Here is a 22,249-nt window from a genome sequence, read left to right as displayed (position 1 = left end):
TCCATTGTTAGAATTATTTTTTAATGCTGACCCAACATCTGACTGTCTGATACTTACACCTTTGTGCTTTTTGTCTTGTTATGCACCAACACCTGTTGGACCTAGACCAACAAAGACAGAACAAATCTTAATTTTTCCTCTTCCATGTGATATTTTTTAAAACTTTGAAACAAATTAGAATTTTTATTTATTTCCTCATTCCTTTCCACTCTCAAATGTAGCCCATGGTCTCTGCAGTATTTACCTGCCTTTAGGTACACTCGACTTAGTCTGAGTTTTTAATAAATACTAGGCCCAGGAAATGGGTCCATGTATGTTTTTGAAAAGTTACATATTCAGTGGAAATATTGCTTATTGTGATGTAGACATTATGTTTTCATTAATCCAGGCTAAGATTAAACTAGTATTATTAGTAATCAGAATGAAACAATGGCTTACATTACGCATTCAAAGAAAACATATATTTTCCTTCAGTGTTAGACTTCATGTTCATCACCCTCATATTTCATCTTGATGATTTTTATCTGGCATTTGCATGTCTTGATATTATTTCTAATCATGACTCCATATCTGTTGCAGTGACAGAAAACAGAAGTCCCCAGATTATTCACCATGACTCTGATTGAGTCATTTGATTTCCCTGAACCTCATTTCTGCTCACTATAAAAAAAAGGGGGGGGAGGGGGGCAAGAGAGAGAGTTTGGGAGCTAGTGATAAGTCTTCTTTATAGAGTTGTGAGAGAGAATCAAATGTGACAAACTAAGTGAAAGTATTTTGTACAATGAGACACACCATGCAAATGTTAGCTAACAGCAGTGATAAGATTGGCTTCTCTTCTTGACTTTGTCCAATGCAGGAGGGATAAGTATGTTTTCTATGTCTTTATCCAGCTCATGGATTCAAATGTTGACTAGACTAAGACCAAAATACTAATCAATATGCCTTAGATTTGTTTTCAACCCATTGTGAATCTACATAAAGATATTGTGACCCAATCTGTACATCCTTAGCCCACCTTCGACTCAAAGATCTCATGAGTTCTGCTGTGTGTCAACACGAAATGGTGCTGTAGTTACTTACCACCAATGGCTTTGAGTCAGACAAATCTGGCTTCGACTCCAGCTCAGTCACTTGCTAGCAATGAGACTTTAGTTACTTGCTCTCACCGAACCTCTGTTTTATCTGAAACAAAGGAGATAGAAACATACCTATGCACTAGGACCACTGTGGGACTAAATGAAATAAGGCAAATAGGGTCTGGCATATAGTTAGTGTTCAAAAAGTGGTTGCTATTTTTATGATACTGTTGTGAAAATTAAATTTTCACAGTCAATCCTCTAATCTTACAGTAGCTCTGTTTCAAAGCAAGAAAATAAATTAAGCAAAAACATGGCATTCCTTACAAACCTATGTTCACTCCTAGTAACCACTACATTCCTTTGTTAATACTCACAAACCATTAGCTTGAAAATCCATTCTTGAGTTTTTCTGGGATTGCCTCTGAGAATAGTTGACCGCTTTTTGAAAAATGGACTGACATTTCCCTTATTCATTCATCTTTTGGTCCCTGCAATACCTCAGTAATTTACTAAGATTAATGCTCAGCTCATATTCACTCATTCAAAAAAAATATTTTGAGCATCGCCTATTTGCCCAGCACCCCAGTTTTCTCAGAAGGCTGGCATAACTTGCATGCAGTTCTGGCAACCAGAATTTATTTAAATTTAATTTATTTAAATTTATTTAATTCATTTAATAATTTATAAATAATAAATTTATAAATTTATTAAATTACAGCTTTGCCTTACTGTCCACTTATTTACATAGAGTTGCAGTCAACTCCCTCTTTGCATTGTTTGCAAGTGTGCACAAGTCGCTTAACACTGAGTCATAATTTCCTCCTCAGTAAAGCAGGATAATAATAACTACTGTGACTACCTCCCAGAGTAAAAATACAATGAGACAAGCTGTTAAAAAAAATTTCTTTTTTAATAAATTCCAAGAAACAAGGAACTCAAAAAAATAATTCAAGGTATTATATGTTCTTATCCCTCCAGCCTGGAGACCACTTTCCTTGCAGCAGAATTTGAAAGCAAAATATAAATTTTATAGTTTTGTTATCTGTTATCATTACACCATCTGCCCCAGGCAGCTTGGTGATCACTTCCTTGTTTTTCTAGTTTCAAACACAGATGAAAATGTCCTTTTGTGGTCTTGAACATTTTCAACAAGCCAAAACTTTATTATTTATTTGTTATTTATATTTCTATGGTATTCTATATTAAGATACAAATACAATCAGATCCCCTTCCGCCCCAAAAAGGCAAAGACCAAGAATGAAAAGGAAGAGAGAGATGGGTAAGAAGACCTCGACTATGTGTAATCTGTGCAATGGAACATGTACTTAGCTTTACTTTTTGGAAAAAGAACTAAAAAATAGGACAAAAGGGTGGTATAGAAGGAGTTACCCTGCACTGTCTGGTTAATAATAGGAAGCACTTCTGTCGTCCCTCGAAACTCTAAGAGGGATCACAAAGCTTTACATGAAGAACACAAAACAAACTAATGGAAAGTGTCTTCAACAGCACTTTTACAAAGGAGGAAATATGTCCTCCAAATGGTCACTTTTACATACAATCCTAAATAACTGTCACCCTGTGAGGGTCTTCTAGAAAAGAGAAGGTAACGTTACCCATACGAGCATTCCTCTACCCTGGCTTGATGCAAGGTTGAACTTTCTAACACCGAGAGTCATGAATTATGATTGTGGTCGTTAAGTTACCTCCCTCATCTGTGTTGCAGTCAGACCTCGACAGGGGGCTAGGCCAGAGGCGGAGGCCAAGCTGGAGGTCGAGAGTAGTTTTCCTGTCTTATTGATGGGACGGAGAGCTCCATGCTTTAGAAAACTGGTATCTAGGTGGCAATGATCGATTTCAAAAATTAAGGTCTTCTTACCTAAAAGGAGGGCCCTCCCATCACCTTCAGGGAGGTGGGCTGCCAAGCCAAAATTTCTCTCAGAAAACAGTTCGGACGGAATACAGTGAAAACGTTGAACAAGGACTTAAAACCCCATGGTTCTACATCCTAGAGCAGGATTCGGCAAACTGTGGCTCATGGGCCAAGTCCCCTGCCACCTGCTTTTGTTAAATAAAGCTTTAATGGAAAACAGCTACACTCACTAACTTACCGGTTGTCTATGGCTGATTTTGCACGGCAGTTGCAGAGCTGGACAGTCACGGCAGAAAACATAAGGCCCGCAAAGCCTAAAATATTTACCATCTAGCCCTTTACAGAACAAACTCACCAACCCCTGCCAGAGGGCAGAGATAAATAACTCAGGTTTAAAGATGTGTGAGGACCATAGTTACATACCCATCATCAATTTTCACTATAAAATACCTTAATATAACCCTTATAAACTCTTTTAAACACCATGAAGGACTCCTCCCACCCACCCCATGAATTAGCTGCACAACTCACTCCACAAAAGCTAGCTGAATCCATCTTTAATCGTGATTTCAGTGAAGTAAAAATAGAGACATGTGCTCCAACTGCCCTTTTCCTTTTAATTGGAATCTTAATAATTTAATGACACTTTTCTATAAGCTGGATGCATTTCCCCCTGTTCTAGAGAAGAGAAAAATAGACATTCTCTTATAAGCAGACATTGAGTTTATTATCATGAAGAGAGAGGGCTACAGATAAAGCTTGCCCGGATTAGAGCCAAAAAGAAGGGTTACAGATGAACGGTTCTAAAACCAAAGTTGTCCTTTTCGGTAGATGTCCCCTTCTGCTTACCTGATCTATAGTTAATCATTCTGTACAGTTAGTGAGTCAACTGTTCTGGATATATAAACTTTATACCGAGTTTACATTAGACAGGACATCAGGAAGTTATGTTCCTCGAAGACACAAATTTCATTGATGCTTTACTGATTTTTTTTTTTTAATCCTGGCTACAATGATGACTGTTATGCTCCATGTCAACTTCTTTAGGGCCTTGATTTCCCATAGCCAGTGCTCTGGGCAGACTCCAGTTACATTCTAAAGAGGATGTTGTCGGGGACCTCGCTTTAGAGCCCTTTTTTGTATTAACAGCAGGAAAGCTTAGAGACACACTTGTGGCCACCCCTGGTGAGGGAAAATCCTCACAGAACACAGTGAGTCTAACTCATTCCTGGTTTCACTTATTTTTCTGAGTCTCATTTTCCTGTTGTCCTACTTTCCTCACCACTTATTTTTCACTTATTTTATCTTGTGTGGTATTAATAGGTAATCCACCTTAAATCCCTTCTGGAACAAGGCAGGGTGTAAGTAAACAAGTAAAAATGAGCTGGCCTGTTAAATGGAGTTATTTAGTATTGTCCGTCTGAATCCTGAAAAAAAAAAAAAAGATCTGCCAAAAACAACTATTTTGTTTTGGCCTGGTAGCTGTGGAGGTTTTCTTTCAAGTAGAAATTGCTCAACAGGCTCAGGGGCTTTCTGTCAACATGTGATATTAGGACTGTGCATCTGGAGACGGGAGGATGCTCGCCTTGCCATCTGTGTGGCAGGAAGGTGGGCAACACAGTGCCACTGCATCTGGAAAGATGTGAAAGAGTGGAAAGAAAGGGTACTGCCAACATCATCTCTTCAGTCTCTCTTGAGGAAAGAATAGGTCTTGGTAGTTAGCGCTGGACTAGTGCTATACAATTTGCAAATCCTCACAAACCTCAGTCTTTACAATAATGTGATTAATTTCGTTTATGATGCCTTGTTTTCAGTTGAGGGAACTAAGACTTTGAGAAGACAATTGAAGTTAGTGGAGGAACCAGGATTCCCACGTGGTACATGATGTCACATCTTACACTCTTTCTCTGTGCTAGCCCTATTTTTTTCAATATATTCCTAATCATTTGGTCCAGGCATCATAAAGTCTGGAAGGCTGCTATGTGATAGGTGAGAGTAAAAGGCTTTAGAGTTAGCCTGAGGTTAAATATCAGATTTTTTTTTTTCATTTTCTAGAAGTTACTTTAGGTCACTATATTAGGTTTCTAAGGTTGTTATAACAAATTACCACAAATTGGGTAGCTTAGACCAACAGAGGTTTGTTCTCTCACAGTTCCAGAGGCCAGAAACCAAAATCAAGTGTCTGCAGGCTCCAAAGGCTCTAAGAAGAATCCATTCTTTGCTCCTTCCAGCTCCTAGTGGCTCCAGGCATTCTTGGCTTGTGGCCACATCACTACCACCTCTGCTTCCACAGTCTGTTCCTTCTCATCTTCTCTGTGCATCCATCTTATAAAGATATGTGTGATTGAATTTAGGATCCATTTAGGATAAGCTCCTCCTCTCACAATCCTTAATCACATTTTGCCAGATAAGGTAATATTCACAGGTTCTTGGAATTAGGGTGCAGACATATCTTTTGGGGGCCACCATGCAACCCGCTAAAGTCGTTGAACCTCATGCCCCCTTCCACAAAAATTAGAATAGTATCACTTATTTGAAGGGAGAAGATTAAGTAAGATAATGGAAATAAAAGTGTCCAACAGAAAACAAGTGCTCAATAAAAGGGTTGCACCCATTATTCTCATCAAGAGAGCTGTTAATATAACCACTTTACTTTTTAGATGATTTCTCTCATTTGTCCCATTGAAATAATCCCCAACGGTACACTCAAATTCCCTCACTCTTTCATTTTCTCTTTAGATTCTTTTTCCTAATAGCTGTATTCCTTTTCAGGACAAAGAGCAGTACTCTTTTTGAATTCTATTTTATCATGAACTAGGACAGTGCTTCTCAGAGCATCTGTAGGTGAGGAATCAGTTGTTTTGTTTTGTTTTTTAACTGTATTTATTAACAGACAACTCCCACAAATTTATTTCTTCTTGGACACACTCACGGTGTGGCTACAACGGCCTGTGGTCTTGGTGTACTGGCCTCGGATATGAAGTCCCCAGAAGTGGTGCAGCCTCTGTGGGCCCCAGTCTTCTTCAGTTGCTCCAGGACATCATGGAGCTTGTTGTCCAGACCATTGGCCAGGACCTGGCTGTATCTTCTATCCTTCACGTCCTTCTGTCTGGGGTCTTGTACTAGCATGGATTCTGCATCATGGTGATCACACGCTCTACCTCAGCCTCAGTGAGCTAGCTCTCCTGCCAACTTGCTGAGGTCAGTCTGTTTTCCTCAACACCACATGAGCCTATCAAAGGCAATCCTCTAACGCCCATCAATGTGGGCGTTGAGGACTCGCATTTCTAGAGATGTGGCATGTGGGCCTCCAGTGGAAGAGAGCAAGGGATCAGTTTTAATTCTGGAAAGTAAAAATGTTGTGGAGATGGAAGTTACTGTAAAAGTTTCCAAAACTTACTTTAAGCTCGTTGCAGACCAGTAACAATGTGTGGTACCGCTGTGTCTGGGGACCTCATTTTGAGGAACACTGGGCAAGGGGACATATGTGACTTTCACAGTAGTCTCAACGCCAAGATTCTGGTTACTCCCCCACTATTATTGCCTCTCAGAATTTCCATATTGACGTTTACCTCTCTTGTATCCACCCTCTGTTTTAGCGATTAAAAAGGTCAACGTTAAAAGTTAAATGCTTATCAAATACTTTAATTTTATCAAAGTTAATTTTCCAAAAGACAGTCACAGCCTCACATTACTGCAGAGGGTTACTTCATACCAAGATTTAACACCAAAAGCATAATAACCTCTCTTCCTAAGTAGTCTGAGGTATATTCTCATGGCAGTATAATTGGTTTATTTCTCCTGTGACTTTTTGCTTTACCTTTGTTTCCACTTGGAAGTATCCTTAGTTATATATAGCACTATTCTATTTTTCTTCTGCCAGATAAGTTTTTGAATAAAGTACATCTATCTCTTGATATTTTTAGCCTGAGTTTTATCCCATCAAATCTTAGTGCTCTCAATAACCTTACATTTACTTTTTTGCTTTAAAATTATGAGTTATGTTGTCACCTCCTATTCCATGTTGACATATGCAGTTCTCTAAGGTCATAAGCATTATTCTTAGTGAACTTCTCTTTTATTTGTTGAATGAATGAATGAAAGAATGATAATTACTAAGAACCACCCCCACTATCCAGAGTCTTTCTCTGCCATGCCCACTGTCCTTATTACCTACTTGGTAGTCAGTCCTGATTCTTCTCCCTCCCCTTCATCCATTTATCCTTGTTAAACACATTCTCCACTTTGATCCAGTGCCCTTTTCCATTTTCAGTAGTACATCTTCCTGACATTCCCGTCATGATGCAGAAGACAAATTCTTTCCTTTGGATGCCTTCTATGTAATCAATCATCACCCTCCTTTCTCTTTCAAAGGCATGTCCACAAACTGGAAGAAGAGGAAAAAAATCCCACCACACCCCTAAATGGTTTCACTTCCCTACCTAGTCCTAGAGGTTCCCTGAAGATTCCTTATGACTGCAACATTTGTTCCCACAGGAACCATCGGAGTAGTGAGGATTGGTGAGTTTGGTGATCTTGGCAGGCTCTCTGTCATATCTAGAGGCTCCGCACTCCAAGAAGTTACAGCACGTGCACCCATGATCATGCCAGGTTTATACATATGAACTTCCTCCCAACCAGCAGAGAGTTCATTGTCAAATGATTATGACATGTCAAGTTTTTCTTCGATTCAGATAACATAGTTCCACAATTTTTTGAGGGCTTGGGAATCTCTTGGAACTTCTTAGAGGCTGGGATAAAGCATCTCTACACAGTCTAATTTCTTCTTGCTATCCTCAGCTGTGTCACAATCCTCCAAGCTACTCCCAGTGACAAACCTAGAGTCACTTACAGTCCCAAACATCTTCCTCCCAGATATATAACCTTCTTTAAAAAACAAAAACAAAAACAAAAACAAACAAAAAACAGGTGTCCCCTCTCTAATTCCTATAATTTGTTTTTTTCCAAGGTAGGCTCTCCCCGCACAGAGGACAGAGTACCATGTGATTCTCCTACCCGCTCCCTTTCATGGTACATCCCAGAATAAGTACACAGGCCCTTCCATTTTAAGATAATATCATTAATCATTATGGGAAACTAAATGGAGATAATGACAACAAATGTGAAAAATTTACCCAAAATATCAAGGTATCTAAGAGTTGTCCTAATAATTTTCTTTGCATATAATTACTGACTTCCTTTTTATCTGGTATATTCGAAACGAGGGTGAGTTCTTAGGAATTTTTAGTGTCTTCTATTCTTTAATGTCTTACATTCTAATATTTGTCCCTGGTGTGAGGCTTCCCAGGTTGACCAATCTGGCATTTATACGGGGGCCCTATTTTGGAACAAAGATTAGGAATACTTAAAGATTCCTTCTCTGCACTTCAGGATATTTTACTCTGAATTTAAAGAGTAAATCTGCACTCTTCCTGAGACTTTCCCACTCTCCCAAACCTGTAAGTCCTCCTTTTCATCTCTCCTATCACCTCAGAGGAAACAGGCCTTTCTTATTTGCTCCCTGAAGACTCTCCCCGCAGGAAGATGCCTGTTCTTCCCTGACTGGTAGTCCTGTCATTCACTATTCTGGGAAATCTATCCTGTACAGTGCCTGCAGCACATTCGCTAGCCAGGTAACATGAGTTTTACTCATGTTCAATGCTTGCATCTTCACCTGCTTTTCTCAGATACTATCTGGGTGAAGCTTCTCTGATCTTGGCCTTTGTGGCTCCCATCAACCTAGTCTTCAATCTCGTGTGATCTTCCTTGCCCCAAGGTATCCTCTTTGGCTAACTTCACTGTATTCATGGTTCAGATTCAGTCGATTACAGTAAGAAAGATTGCAATCTCTTTACTAGTCAATAACTAGTCCTACTCAGTCAGGTTGTTGGTACCACTCGTCCCCTAAATTCTCTGAGATGACTCACAGGGGTGTCTCATTCCCAGGGAAGCACTTATTTTAGAATCAAAAGTCTATTATATAAAAATAGTTTCCGTCATTTAAAAATCACTTATTGAGGAACTGTTCTGTGTCCAGCAGCATGCCTGATGCCAGGGATACAAAAATAAAGAAGATGCATGCCCTCGTGTAGTTCATAACCTAGTGGGGGTTGGCAGACTTAAAGGAATAATTAGGAAACAACTAGAGCAATGCTCTAATGGAAGGGTGCAAATTAAAAAATAAAAACAAAAAGAATTATGAACATGCCTAATTTCTGCCAATGGAAAGAGTTATTTCTTTCATGACATGGATTTGTTGACACAGATTTTTCTTCTTCTCCCTCTTCTTGTTTTCCCATCTGGCTTCTTTTCTGTGTTATTTCTCCAACACATCCTCTCACAGTGTGGAATATACAGAGGTGTTCTTTGAGCCCTTTCACCTCCTCCTTTTTAAAGAAATAAGTTACAATTACTTCAAATATCATTGGCCAGCCCCTCAAGCACAAAAGAAACGTATCTACCTACCCTGCCAAAGACTGCAACAGCCCCTTTGCCTTTAGTATTTCTTGGCTCTCTAGATAAAATAGTGGTACTTCTGAACTGGCTGTAGGAGAAATCTCCTTCTTAGATATTTTTTTACACCATGGATCATCTTATAGACTGCAAATCTCCTTTTCCCTTAGGTGAGTATCTACAGTAAGTAAAGAGACAGGTAAATTTCTGACACTCCAGGAAACTTCCTCAACTCCAAAACCAAAAGTTTCAGCCTTCAGAAAAGCTTCTAATAACCAATAGATATGGAAACAGCTTTAGGAAAACTTCATCAAATTCTATTGGCACTACAGCCAATCAATAGACTAGTTTTTAAGAATGTGCTACATTTTTATGCTGCATTGCCTAGGCTATCAGTCTTCATAATCACTCTTCTGTGTAAAATATTTTGACCAAGTAACAATGGTTGAAAGAACCATCTAGGCCTTTCTCTAAAGAGGCTGAGAGCCCTGCTGCATGAAAGAAAATGCTCCCCCACTCCCCACCCCACCCCCAACCTCAACCTAAATGCCCCAGTTTGCAGTAGAGTGACTTGGAAGATGACAAAGAGACAGCAGACCAGCAAGAGAACTCTTGGTTTTTTCTCAGACGCATACTCTGGTCAAGCACTCTTCAGCCATCTACAATAGTCTTCTGTCTCCCTCAGGATCAGCCTTACCCATGAACATTCTATGAACAGGTGGTCACCTATGTCCTATACATTGAAGAGTGTTAAGAAACCTCTGCTGCTCTGAAATTGCATCTTCCCTTGCCTGCCTTGATTCCTGAAATTCCACCACTACAGTCATTCCTGCAAGGGATGATTAATTGATTAGATGCTTTCCAAGTGATAGCTCACCAGAGCAGATTGTGTTGAGGGGAAAGTGGAAAGAGTATGAAGGTCCAGGGTGCCTGAAGTAAGAGGAATTCTTATCATAGAGACAAAGGCTCTGAAGGGGAAGCTAGTATCCCCAAAAATAAGTCTGCCCATTTTATAATTGCACTTAGAGCCACAACCACTGCCGTCCCACCAAGAACTTGTTATGATCTTGTCAATTAAGACTGTTTTACTCAATGACCTATGAAAGAACCCCAAAGTGAAGATTATAGGAGAACTCAAGCTGATTCAGGCTTGCTTTACTACACCCGTTACAACAGTGCTTATATGGCTTGATCTTCTCCGCACTCTGAACACTTTGACATCAGCTGCAAGTATGTATTGGCCTCTCTGAGCTGTCTATTTGGGGAGGTGGGGGTGGGAGCAATACAGTGAGAAGGAAAAGGTATTCTTCTCATCCTCAAGATTCCTAAAGAGACCCGTTAGCCAAAGGCAGTGGCCTCCCCTACCTCTGGTTGGCAAACCATTGGAAGAATTAGTCATCTCTGTGAAATGTACCTGTCTAGGTAGGCAGTAGTGGCAAATACCAAATTAACATTCTTACCTACTAGAGGCAATATGTTATAATGAAAAAGAGTCACACAATCTTCCTAGCATTGCTACTTATTATGTTTCTGACCCTTGTTTGATCCCCAACCCCTCTAAGCCTTTTTTTTTTTTTTTTCCATCTGTGAGGTGGGGAAAATCATGTTCACCCTGCAGGGCTGTGGGCAGAATATATATGGAACCTGGTACATTGCAGGTTTGCTTTCAACAAATGCAATTGTCTTCCCCCATTAGTTTTCTGTTTGAATGGAGCATATAAAATGACACACTATTAAAGTCATTAATCCCAACTCAGAAAAAGAAGAATCTTTTTTCAAAAATTCTTCCTTGCATTCTGAATATTGTAGTTAAACCGTAGTCTACCTCTCCCAAGAGGTTATGTCCCCCAAGACCAGAGACTAGATTTGGAGCCCCTGTTGCTCAACACCAGATTTCTGATCTCTGTGCATGAAGGAAAATGCAGCTGTCTTCCACATGAAATTAAAATATGGGTTTGTTAATGATAAATATTTACTTAGGTTCCCCAAATCAATTATTCTAATTTATTCCAAGAATCACCAACAAGTTAATTTATAACATTCTTTCAACCACTTATTTATTGGTCTAGAAACACCAGAAGAAAAAAAAAAGAGAGAAAGAGAAAAGAAAGAAAGCATCCCATCAACTTACTGTGTGAAACTCCAAATAATATTAATGTTTCAGTGATATACTAGAAAAGTATTCCAGACAATATGCCTGCAAGTCCCTCCTAAAAAATGGGCTAATTTATCTATGCAGCTCAAAGGATGAAAATGTGTGGCTATAATATACGCCTCTAAGACTTTTTCGAAACAAAAATCTGTAGCCTGGACTCAATGAAATAAAAAGACTTAACAGAAGTCTTCAAATTCCTGAGGTGGGAGTTTTCCATAGATCACAGAAAACCGATCGTGCATAGAAGGGCTGACACAGCAAAAGGGCCTAAGGAATGGAAGAGAAACACAAGGGACGGATGAAAAAGAAAAGAAAGGGAGAAAAAAGTGTTTCTTTCTCTTTTCTGGCACATATCATTTTTATGAAAGAATTTCCACAATGCTCAACCCTAGATGAATATTCAGTCAGATAATTGTCAAATCCCAGATAGTAATGGAGTTGGACAAAATAGTGTTTGTTTGGAGCCTCCAATGAGAAATAACAAATTCTTGGTGATTAATGGCATTTATGTGCTCTTGGCCATTAAAAACATTTTCTGCTCTTGAGTCACAACGGAAGCTACAGCTTGAATTTTATTGTTCAATTTGCTTTTTTCTTTCCTGGGTGAGCCAGCACTGGATTTAGGAGTTGAAAGTTTATGGAGTCAGCAGGACCCCAAGGGACTGAAAGCTAAGCTGAGCCAATGAGGATAATGCCAAAGATTATCTACCCTCGGTGAAAATGCGGGATTCAGAAAAGAAAAGGAACAAAGAGGGATTATAAAGACTGACAGTCTGTAACTTAGACAAAATTTCTTGGCTAGGTTGGCAAGTTTCCTTTTTTAAAAAACAAACAAACAAAAAATTTCCTAGTTGACAGTTGCTTAAATTCTTCCTTTCTCCATTTTTGGCACACCATCAAAAAGGCAAACTAGTGTCCTTCCAGAGGACTGGAGAATGAGTGAGTCTTCAGAGAAGAAGCAGCAATGCTCGCTGTGGAAAGCAGAGGCATGAGCGGTAAGGAGCTTCAGGGGGTAGAAAAGAGATGATTTTTGCTCAGTAAATGATTGGTTTCGTTGGTGTTGACTTTTTTTTTTCCTGTGTCCTTTAAAGAAGTCCTTTAACTTGGCCCTTGGGCCTTACCTAAACAGGATAATATTTTTGTGATGTTTTTCAAGCACATTTTAATTACACTTTAAAAAAAACCATACTTGTCATTTTTTCCAGTCTTGGCAGTGAGTGAAAATAGAGCAAAATATAAGACTTTCACAAGAACAGCTGACTGTACTGAAATCTAATATGGTTTTTCCAATCTTGTATATGGTTTTCTTTAGCCTTAGTTTTCCCATCTGCAGAATGGAGAGGACTTCTAGGTTCATAAAAACAACAGGTACAGGTCTCAGGTTCCCACAGACTGGAAGCTAAGATTTTTCAGGAATCTTACAAACAAAATCTGAAGGGAGTACTGGATTATATTATTATTGGATTACATTATATTATTACCTCTTCCACATTGTGGGACTGCCACAATCCAGGATTTTCTGCAAGGTTCACGAGTAAAGGTATATCTTCTCCCTTTGAATAGTTCTACTGAAAACTTGGGTAGATTCTGCTCTATTTTTCTCTGTGTCCCAATTTCCTGTAAATGATAAAACTGTAAAACAAAAAGTAATAAGATCCAAATCTTCCTGCTGGGTACTTGATGAAGATGAATTAGACACTGACAGTCAGGAAAAGATGGAAGGCTCTCCATGACAGAGGCCAAACTAATTCAAAATGAAAATCATCAATTTGAGTGTGCTCACATGTTACTTAAAAATCAATGAAGAAACACAGTGAGGGAACCCTGAAGCCATTTCAGCACCCCCGCTTTTGCACTCAGTGCTAACTTAGCAGCCTTGAAATATCTTGGCTCTGAAAACCCAGTCAATCATCATTAATAATGATATTTTTATAGCACTTTAAAAATTGGAATTTCCAGAGCCATTTTGATAGATGCCCTGTCACTACCTTGCCATTTGCGTAATTTTTTTCTGGCTTTTTTTTTTTTTTCAACTCTATTTAAAGAATTTTTTAACAGGGAAAAAAAAAGTGGAAACTACTGTTGATTGAAAAATTCGTAAGAGATGGCACAGCTTGCCCTTGCTGTGAATCCCTTACGAATGAGGAGTGGGATTTAGAGATTGTACCAGGAGTTTCAACCCTAGTGATTCTAGACCTTGAATTTACTTAAGGAGTTAAAACAAATGCCTGCCTGTTGCCTTGGGATCTGGAATAAGAGTTCAGTGAGTTTGCGCAAAGATGGAAAAGATTAGAAGCAAAGGCCAGGTTCTGGTTTTCTCTGATACTCAAACTTCTCAAGCAATTTACCTATTTATTTCACCATGAAACTTAGAAATTACTTAGTGTGAATTCCCAGAAAATTCAGAAATATTTCTTCAAATTATTTTAATTTATTAAGTTATAAATAAATTAGTTGACTTCTCATCTTCTGGCTCAATTTATCTGCCTATCTCTTTGTCTGTCTGTCTGTCTCTCTCTCACACACACACACACACACACACACACACACACACCATTATTCAAAGGCAATATTCCTCACCTTTGAAAATGCAGATGAAATTTCCTTTTTGTTTTAATCTCCAGGGTTTTTTTTAATTTTTATTTTATATTGGAGTATAGTTGGTTTACAACATTGTGTTAGTGTCACGTGTACAGAACAGTGATTCAGTTATATATGTACATATATCTATTCTTATTTCTGTTATAACTTCCACAAAACTATCCAAGCTTATGAGAGACCTTGGCAGACTCCAACTTTGAAAGGGAACTCTAACAATTCATGTTTAACCTCTGGGCCAAGAAAAGCCTGAATTTTTCAAAAGTTAGTATTTGTTTGGTGTTCTTTTTCTCCCCCTTGTAGATGCTTTTATTCTTCCCCTCCAAAAGACTGCAGGGGAATTTTTATCACCATTGGGGGCCTAATTCTGGTGGTGAAAAAACGAGTTCCTGTCCTGGTGCTGAACTAAAAAGAAATAAATGTCTTGGATGTATCAGGTTTCTTTGTCAAGCAAACAAAAATGAAGGGATCTAGTTTACTGGAATAGTTGCAGTCCTCATTAAAATTGATGACTTCGAAGATTCTGTGCCTCTCTTCCTTTAACTGGGGCCATCGGCCAAGAATCTGCTGTGTTGCTAAAAACATCCTGTTATCGGGGTGTCGTAAAACAGACCACTGCTGGCGCCTTTGCCCGTCCTTCAGGTTTAGGTTTCTGTGTGATGGCAAGACAGGCTTAGGGTGACTAAAGGAGGGTGGACCTAGCCATTTGGCCAAGGGTCGATCGGACCTAAGATGCAAACTGGTATTTTCTCTCCCTGAACATCAAGTTTGAAAAAGAAAGAAAAGGAGCTGGATTAGCATGAGGCGGAGTTCAGTTTTTCTTAGAAATGTGGAACTCTGCAAAAGTGTGCCTTTATTTTTGGCACAAATTGCTAAAGCAAATTACATAGCTTATCAGATGTGGTTTTTTGGGCTGAGTGGAGAAGCCACTGCAGGGACTTGTTCTCTTCGTTGCTTGGTCTCAGCTGGGAATTTGGGATACATCAGGGTCCTCTTGTAGTTCAGGAACAGACTTGAACAATAAGTGCTAACAAGATTTGTGATCCAATTAAATTTACATTACTTCAATTTAATCGAGTAAACCTTGGTCCTAAAAGAGATTCCATTCTGCCCTAAGAGAGAAAAGATACAAAGTTTGAACCTATATGTCACAGGTTGGTAAACAGACCCATGTCAACCTTGGGGGAGTAAAGAGGACAGAGCAAAAAAGGAGTTCAATCCCAGTGAATAAGGGGGCGGGGGGGGTCTCAGAACATTCTCAGCACTTCTCACAAATCCTCTCCCCTATTTTTTTTTTCTCTCCCCTATTTTTTGACCATCTACATGGACTCACCCTCACATGGCAGAATGTCACTTTTGATATACAGTAAGTCCCCCACATACAAACCTTCAAGTTTCCAACTTTCAGAGATGTAAACATGCATTCACATGTCCAATCACGTAAGTTAGTTCACGTGTCTGGTGCACATTGTCACGTGTGTGCATCTTCTACAAGTGGTTGTGCTTTTGTGTACTTTACTTTACCAGAGAAAGGAGGAAGACAGACAAAAGGAAAAACAAGTAACTGAAGAACCAAAGAGATTCACAATGCAGGAAATGACAAGGGGATTTCCTTTATTTGAGGAAGTACTGTTAGTATTTGAGGCATAGGACCCAAACGCAGAATGGTACACAGAGGTTGCAGCAGCCATTCAGAATGCAGTCCAGTGCTACACCTGTCATCTATCATGAGGAAAAAAGAGCTATTACCCAGACATCACTGGATCGTTTTTTCAAGAGGGTGGATAGAATTGAAGCCAGCAAGGCACCAGAACCTGGGCCATCAACATCAGGCATGAGTGACACTGCAGCTTGCCTCCGTCTCCTAATTGCTGATGATCCTTCGGCTCTACCACCTCCCACCTCCTCTCCCTCCTCCAGTCAGTAACTCTTCTTGCTGGTTCACTCGATACCAGCCCCTGTAGGCCAGCTGTTGTACTGTACTACTGTACTTTTCAAGGTACTCTACTGTAAGATTAAAAATGTTTTCTTTATTTTCTGTGTTTGTTTTTTATGTATTATTTGTGTGAAAAGTATTATAAACCTATTACAGTACAGTACTATATAGCTGATTGTGTTCGTTGGGTACCTAGGCTCACTTTGTTGGACTTACAAACAAATTGGACTTGTGAACGCACTCTCGGAACGGAACTTGTTCGTATGTAGGGAACTTACTGTACTGATTATTTTCATCTGTTTTGTTGCTAAAAAGTGAACAATAGATTAAAAACATATATACCGACAAAAACTTTCCTCTAGCTGACAGAACCACAGAGTATTCATGTATTCGATTTATTTATCCATTTATACCAAAGTAAAGCACTTCAGGGAATGCAAAAGAATTTAAAAATTGGGTTTGTGGAGGCAAGTTTATCAAGAGTACAAAGCAAAACAATAAGTCAACAAGTGCATCACACCTAGGAGTGCAGTTTTGAAGGAAGAGGGAAAAGTCAGTGTGGAGGAGAGGGGCTTAGTAAGGAAGAACTTCTGAGGGAAGGTGAATCTCAATTGGAAACTTCAATGATATATAGATTTCCAAGTGTGCTTTCATCCTGGACCCCTTTCCTCAAATGAAATCTTGCATATGAAAGCCAGTGCAGGGAGCAATAAGAACAGAGCCCACCTCTCACCCTGTCCACTGACCATATTTCTCCCACGTTATTCTTCTCTCTTCAAGTGTTCACAGTTGGAAAGTCACTGAAATCTAGAAGGTACGAGGTACAGAAGAGAAAGAAGGCAGCCCTCTGGGTGCAGAGGACAGCGTGATGAAACTGAATAAGAAAGTGGTGATAGAAATGCTCTGATTTAGCACAATAAAAGCATTTAGGAAAAAGCAATCCACCTGAAGTCAAGTCAATGGACTGTGAGGGACCACTGAAGATTCTCAAGTTGGGGAGTGATGTGATAAAAATGAAAATTTAAGAAAATTAACATGGCAGTCATGTGCTGACAGTCTGCAATGGAGAAAATCAAGTGAGGATCCAATTGCAGTAATCCAAATGCAGAAATAGCCCCCAACAGAGTAGCAACTGTAAAAATAGGGATGCAGCCAATCGGACTTAGTGGTTGAGTGGATACGGGAGATAAAGGAAATGCAGACTAGTCATTTTTAATTGTTCAGACTAATTGAGGTCTTTATATTAGACACTTAGAGAAATCTGTAGTTTTATATGGCCATTATTTCTATTAGTCATTATACCTTTGTGTGATTACTAATATATTTCTACCCCTATATTATAATGTTCCATGAGACTGGGGACTCTGCCAGTTTGGTCACTAGAACTTAGCATTAAAAAGTTCAAATATTTGTCAAATTAAAAAAACTCAAAAACAAAACAAAGACAAAAACTCAATAAATGATGGTGTCATTGATTGTATTAAGGGAGCTAAGGAGAAGTAGTAACTTTGATTTTTATCATATTTTTCTTAGATGAGGAAAATAGATCTAAATTCAGATTCTTACCACTGCTTAAGACATGGGGCTGAAGAGTAGTTGAAATGTCAGGAATGGGTGTAAAAACTAAGCCATCAACAGCAATCAAAGCCATGACAATTAATCAGTTCACCCAGAGAGAGTTTAAAGACAGAAGAGCAGAGAGAGTTGAAGATGCTCAAGTAAAAGTCAAATGGAGAACCAGAACAGTCAAAATTAAAGAATATTCCTCTGAGGGTAAATTTGGAATGGTTTGCCGTACACCCACACTTTGAGACATTTATAAACCGCAACAGGAAGAAATCCTCTTTCAAAAAAGTTTAAAACATTAGGAATTTTGGAAGTGGGAATAAAATGTACAATTAATCAAGAGGAGTCCAACCCATTTCTAAGCCCCTATCAAAATTCTTCATTGTATTTTGTAAAATATGATTGACCATCTTACCCCAAGTGCTAATAGTGTCCCTGCTGAGAAACACTGACCCAGACACAGAGCTTTCCCTTTCTCTCTCTCTCTCTCTCTCTTTTTCCTATCTCCCACTTTCTTTTGGTAGCAACACATAAAACATTTGTTTCCTAGAATTGCATAAGCCACATGACATTCCCAAATCGCACTTGCTGATGTGGTATCATTCCACCTAAATCCTCATGTTTGTCCTCTGTTGCCATTGTTGCGAGATTGTTTGTTCTTAGATTTTTTGTTTTGTTTTGTTCTGTTCTTTGGTTGGTAGAAAGAGGAGAGAGAGTTTGTTCACTTATTTATGCACGCAAAACTCTAAGTGCGCATCTAGAATGTGCCCAGCACTGCAGGAGGCCAAAAGAGTGAAAGAGACAGTCCCTGTCCCAGAGAGCTCAAGCTGGTAGGAGCTCTGACGTTAGCCACCTTCATCACCTTTTCCTCCTCACTTCCCTGAAGATTTGGCAAGTATCTTACTGGAAGCAGGTGGCTCTCTTTGTTTCTACCACCTTATGTAGCCATGATTCAATCTCATTTTCCAAGATTGACACCATTTTTTTCGTATCCATTTATATTTTCTCTCCTTCTAATTCTGAATTACGCATGCAACCAACTCACCTCTCAGGGTTTTGTTTGCCCTAACACTTAGCAAGAGGCAGGGAGCGGCTAGAGGTCCTCTTCCAGAACCATATAGAAGTTCTGAGAAGTAGAAAGAAGTGCCCACAACTGAGGGGAGACACTGTTAAGCTTACATCAAGGGTCAGGTTGAGGAGGACGAAGTGGAGACACATGATCCATAAATACAAAAGAGAATGAGCAAAGGATGAAAAAAAAATCACTGAACACATCATCACTGCTTTGATGGAGCAAGATCAAAACACTATGGGTAACCTGCCAGGCAAACAGGAAACATTGTGGCATGCCGACCGCTCCCCCAGCGCTGAGTGGGCCTCAGGCAAAGCACAGTCAAATCATGATCTCAGGTTTTCTGAACGCTGCTCTGCACACACACGAGCTTCACAAGAATACCACTTTTGTCAACAACAGGGAATACCACCCAGTTTTCTATTTTTGTTATGCTGTTTTTTAAGAAAAGGTGTTCTATTTTAAAACACGCAGCCATCCTATTCTATAAAGATCCACTCTCTTTATATATGTGTTTTATCCTATACCCACAATTATAATGATCTTCTAGCCAGCTATCTTGCATGCTACCTACTTTCTTCAAAACCTTTCTTGATGCCTAGCCCACCAAATCCACCCAGTAAATGTTGTTGATCAACAGCAATTCTTGGGACTTCCTAGGTGGCACAGTGGTAAAGAATCCGCCTGCCAATGCAGGGGACACGGGTTTGAGCCCTGCCCTGGGAAGATTCCACATGCCATGGAGCAACTAAGCCCATGCGCCACAACTATTCAGCCTGTGCTCTAGAGCCCGTGAGCCACAACTACTGAGCCCATGTGCCGCAACTATTGAAGCCCACGTGCCTAGGGCCTGTGCTCCACAACAAGAGAAGGGACTACAATGAGAAGCCCGCGCACCACAATGAAGAGTAGCCCCCGCTCGCAGCAACTAGAGAGAGCCCGTGTGCAGCAACGAAGACCCAACACAGCCAATAAATAAATTAATTAATTAAAAAAAAAAAAACAGCAATTCTTTACAAAGAGAAAGACCAGGCCACATTCTATTTTGTGTATTAATGAAGTGTCTTCAGGCATTACTCATAGCAGCTGCTCTCCTGAGAGACAAGAATGCGTGAGCAATGACCAGGGAGACTCTGCTGGTGTTGGAACCAATGGCAGCAACCATGAAAAAGATGCTTGACCCTATCTAGCCAGTTCCCACTGGCTGGCCACTTGCTAGCCTGGGTTTCTTCCCACTTCCCCAGCTTGCCATTGTTCTCGTGGTTTCTACACCTAGAATTTCTTCCCCATTTCAAGACATGATCCTGCCTATGAAACACAGCTTCTGTGAATTTTTCAGGTCTCAAGGAAAATGTACTCTTCTCAGCATCTACAGTCAATGATGGTCTGTATTTAGCATCTTAATTTGTTTACTTTTCATCAGTACTCTTGTTCTCTGTACGCTTGTCTTTTCTATTTTTTGTCTATATTCTAAGCGCAGAGTTCATTGTCTTGCATCATGAAACTGTGATTTGTAAGTCATCAGTCAAATGTATGGCTTCTCCGTAAACCAGAAACTGGGTGATGTTAAAGTATGCCCACAAACATACACACAGCATCATCATCATGTGCTAGTTACTTTGTGTGTTATCCCATTTAATCCTCACAGCAACCCTATGAGGCAGGTACCATTACCATCCCCATTTCACTGATGGGAAAAATTTAGCTCAAAGTTACGTATTTCGCCCAGCATCGTTACTGTTAGTGACAATAACAGACTATACATTTTATTGTCTTCTGACTCAGGACAGTGTCTCCTGTCCCACAGATGTAATCATAACGATGTAATAGCTATTGCTCTTTTAAAAAAATCTTCATGAAGTAAAACCTGTCTCTGCCACCCATACTTTCTCTCTTCTTCTGAACCTTTTCCCTTTCTCCCTCGCATACTGAATGTCGCCAACATGTGGACATCACCCAGCATGCCAAGTGTATGTCAGGAAATGTTGCCACAAAAAATAATAACAGGATCTGCTTCTCAGTGTTCGTTTGTGTAAAAACAACACCACACTCTATATTTTCCAGCAAATGTGTCATATAGGTCATTCCACTCATTGGCACGTGGACCTGTTCTTCCTGCCTACTGAGTCAGTCAGAATCAGAACACTTGAGTGGATGTGTGTCAACCTCCTGGGAAGGAAAAATATCAGCATAAACAATACAATGTGTAAACACTGAGAATCATGAGGGTCAGAGCCTATCCACGTGGATTACATCACTTGATTCTGAGAACATTCCTGAGAGGTAGAGAGCACCCATAGTGTGACTGGCCCCAATTTACAGGTGAAGAGGTAGAGGCTGAGAGAAGTTAAATGATTTACTGAAAGTTAATAAGTCAGCAGGTGGCAGCGCCTTCACCAGAACCTATGTTTTTATTTTTCTCAAATAGTGATCTTCCCCCACGTGCCGGGAGAGGAGGAGTCGAATGGAATGACACTAGTCACGTGATAGAGCCTGGGAAGGGAAGCCCCCTTGTGTAAGAGAGGGGGGACTCCACACAATCTGGGAGAGGGAGGGAGGTGGGAGCAGGAGAGTGGGCACCGGCAGCTGGGGACGTGGCAGGAGAGGCTGTTCTCCAGTGTTCTCGCTCAGAAAGTAAATGTATTTGAAATGCTGAGGGCTCCACATATATTCTGTTAATAATTTACCAACTGAAACCATTAAAGATGTTGACAAGAGTTTTTCCATTTACTATGGGTGCCTATGGGTGATTTGAAACCACTCATTACCTTTATAAGCTCCTGGGTTACTTCTGAGTGTCCCAAGTAATCAGCAGCAGCAAGGGCAGCTCGGCCCAGCCGTGGATAGGGTTTTGGCTTGAATGTACAGCTATCCTGACTCCACACTCAGGCGTTCTGCCCTAATTCACTGAGGAACTGTTGGCCCAGGCCTCTGAAGGGAACTTGTAGTTGCCAATAGATGAAATGTATAGTGTAACTGGATATCTCTACACAAGGAGCTCAACATTAAAAAGTAAAGCTGTTAAAAAAAAAAGAAAAGATGTATTCTTAGAAGAAAGCCATCAAGATGTCCAGAGTTGAACATTCAATGAAAGCAAAGAAACAGAACATTCTTATAATCAAATAATTTCATTTTCTCACAATCTTCCAAGTATACAGGGACAAAAGTTCCTGAAGAGAAAGGAACAAACTGCTCTTACCATGCAGGGTAAATGAATTCTTTTAAGCTATCATTTGTAAATAAGAGCCAAGCACTATACTACTTGCTATTTTAAAGATCTAGCATCTTGGGACTTCCCTGGTGGTGCAGTGGTTAAGAATCCGCCTGCCAATTCAGGGGACGTAACTTCGAACCCTGGTCCGGGGGGATCCCACATGCTGCGGAGCAACTAAGCCCGTGTGCCACAACTACTGAAGCCCACGCACCTAGAGCCCATCCTCTGCAAGAAGAGAAGCCACCTCAGTGAGAAGCCCACACACTGCAACAAAGAGTAGCCCCTGCTCTCCGCAACTACAGAAAG

The sequence above is a fragment of the Hippopotamus amphibius genome, chromosome 6 (genome assembly GCF_030028045.1).
Source record: "Hippopotamus amphibius kiboko isolate mHipAmp2 chromosome 6, mHipAmp2.hap2, whole genome shotgun sequence".
NCBI classification, from domain to species: domain Eukaryota; kingdom Metazoa; phylum Chordata; class Mammalia; order Artiodactyla; family Hippopotamidae; genus Hippopotamus; species Hippopotamus amphibius.
The sequence above is the reverse complement of the archived record's forward strand: the minus strand, read 5'-3'. Positions refer to the sequence as shown.